This window comes from Notothenia rossii (genome assembly GCF_949606895.1).
Source record: "Notothenia rossii genome assembly, chromosome: 8".
Lineage (NCBI taxonomy): Eukaryota > Metazoa > Chordata > Actinopteri > Perciformes > Nototheniidae > Notothenia > Notothenia rossii.
This window is the reverse complement of record NC_136906.1, coordinates 541209-543995: the sequence shown is the minus strand read 5'-3', so window position 1 is coordinate 543995 and position 2787 is coordinate 541209. Positions and strand designations below refer to the sequence as shown.

The 2787-nt window shown below is 44.9% G+C and overlaps 1 protein-coding gene across 1 annotated transcript in view; it reads left to right on the top strand.

Moving 5' to 3' along the window:
• The first annotated feature begins 1137 nt into the window (after window positions 1-1137).
• LOC307014563 (serine/threonine-protein kinase WNK4-like) overlaps window positions 1138-2787 on the top strand; it is a 28964-nt gene continuing 27314 nt past the window's right edge. Inside the window, exon 1 of the mRNA XM_079642545.1 lies at window positions 1138-1266. The gene's annotated coding sequence lies outside the window, so the exon portion shown is untranslated. The remainder of the gene's footprint in view (window positions 1267-2787) is intronic.

The following is a 2787-nucleotide window of genomic DNA, read 5'->3' as shown; positions in this document are numbered from 1 at the left end:
GGTCAGGCAGCAGAGATCAGCCGCTCACCATCAAACTGAGATCATGTGATATCATAATGGAGTTTCTATATCTTTTAATAAAATGTTAAAAACATCAACGTGTTCTATTGTCATAAACAGTGACTGGGAGTTTACTTTGAAATGTGACAGATTACTGATGTGTGTGTGTGTGTGTGAGTGTGTGTGTGTGTGTGTGTGTGTGTGTGTGTGTGTGTGTGTGTGTGTGTGTGTGTGTGTGTGTGTGTGTGTGTGTGTGTGTGTGTGTGTGTGTGTGTGTGTGTGTGTGTGTGTGTGTGTGTGTGTTGTGAGATAATGTGTCAGTGATGACTCAGCAGTATTTTGTGACGTAACCATGATCTCATGTCGGCCGCTGAAGCCACCTGGTTGGAGATGATAACGCACAAACACACTAATGCGGTCAGAGGTCACAAAAGATGAGTTTTATTCTCCTGTTCCTTATATTCAGTTTTTATTTAGGTAATCCTTTAATTCATTTTTCAAGTTATAAACAAACAGACAGCTGTGTGTGTGTGTGTGTGTGTGTGTGTGTGTGTGTGTGTGTGTGTGTGTGTGTGTGTGTGTGTGTGTGTGTGTGTGTGTGTGTGTGTGTGTGTGTGTGTGTGTGTGTGTGTGTGTGTGTGTGTGTGTGTGTGTGTGTGTGTGTGTGTGTGTGTGTGTGTGTGTGTGTGTGTGTGTGTGTGTGTGTGTGTGTGTGTGTGTGTGTGTTTGTGTGTGTGTCCCTCTCTGATTCTCAAGATCACTCAATGTAAAGATAATAAAGGAATAATATCACGTATTAAAATAACACAAACAAACTATGAATAATAAATGTGTTGGTCTGAAATCAATAATGAATTAACCATAAAGTAAACAAAGTCAAATGAATAAATAATACATTAAGAAAATATAAAATAATACAAATAAACGTTAAACAAATAATAAATATAAATAGTAATACAATCATTATTATTATACTAATTATTATTTATTATTAACAATGTTTTTGTGTACATTTTAATCATCAGGGGACAGGAGGTTTGAAGGGTCGGGGCTTCATGTATGCAGGGGGCGGGGCTTAATGTGTGCATGGGCCGGGGCTTCATGTGTGCATGGGGCGGGTCTTCATGTGTGCAGTGGGCGGGGCTTCATGTGTGCAGGTGGCGGGGCTTCAGGTCGGACTGCTCTCTGCTGATAGGGTTAGGCTCGCTCGAGGACAGAGAGACAGACAGAGAGACAGAGACCCCCGTGCTTCAGGACCCTCTGACTGTAAGTCCTCTGTAAACCATAATACTGTTTATACAATAAATGAATAATTGTAATTTACATTAAATATATTTATCACTTATTATGACGTGATGTGATGTAAGACAACTATTCATTATATATATTAGATGACATCCAAAGCGACTTACATACTCAATACTGTGGACAATCCCCACAGGAGCACTTTGGGGTCTCAGGGACACAACTGTAGTATCATAGGGTAGGAACCTTTATGATGTAACGTGTGGTGCATCGGGGGTTAATAAACGAGAGCTAGTCAACCTACACGTTGGTCCAGTCCTTTCCTAGTGAAGTGAAAACGAGACATTAACAAGTCAAAAAAAAATTCCGTGGAGCGCCGAGGAAGAGGCTAAAGCTAGCTAGCGCGCCACGATGAACCAGTTTCAAGTCTCACCACCGGAAAAGTTCACTTTCAAGGCAGACGGCTGGCCTGAGTGGATAACACGCTTTGAAAGATTCCGCATTGCGTCTGGATTAGAGACACAAGCGAACGAGGATCAGGTGAATGCTCTCATCTACACTATGGGAGAGGAGGCAGAGCACATACTGACTTCTCTGCATTCAAGCCCAGAGGAAGCGAGTGAGTACGTGACAGTTACTGAAAGACTGGATGGACACTTTGTGGCTGGAAGAAACATCACTTTCGAGAGGGCAAAGTGTAATCAGAGACAGCAGGAGCTGGGCGAGTCGGCTGACAGCTTCCATGCAGCGCTGCCTGGCGGAGCACTGTGGATATGGCGCTCTTCATGATGAAATGGTGAGAGACAGAATGAAAGATAAAAGAATATCAGAACAATTACAAATGGATCCTGAACTGACGCTAAGAGAGCAATAAATAAAGCTAGACAAAGTGATGTCAGTGATGTCAGGGAGGTGAGACGCTTTCTGGGGATGACACCTCACCTACCCCACCTGGCTGAAAACCTCATCCTCTCAGAGACTTGTTAAAGAAAACCAACATGTGGGCCTGGGGGCCACAACAGCAACAGGCCTTTGACAGCATCAAAGAGGACCTGACGACTCCCCCGGGACTAGCACTGCATGACCCAGATGCTGAAACTCTTGTCTCTGCAGATTCATCTTCGTACGGGATGGGTGCCGTGCTTCTGCAGCGACAAACAGGCGTCGAGTGGCGACCTGTAGCATGTGCTTCAAGAGCTCTCAGCAGCACTGAACAGAGATATGCCCAGGTAGAAAAGGAGGCTCTGGCATCAACTTGGGCCTGCGAGAGCTTTGCAGAGTTCCTCATCGGGAAAGGTTTCCACATTGAGACTGATCACAAGCCTTTGGTTCCTCTGCTAGGCTCAAAGCGCTTGGATGAACTCCCACCACGCATACAGCGTCTCCGCATGCCACTGATACGATTACCTACACCGTATCACATGGCAGGCAAAGACATCGCAACTGCAGATGTACTATCCAGGGCTCCTGTCAGCAACATCAATGATCTGTACGTGGACTCAGTCATAGCAAGCCTGCCAGCTACAGAAAAGAGACTCAGGG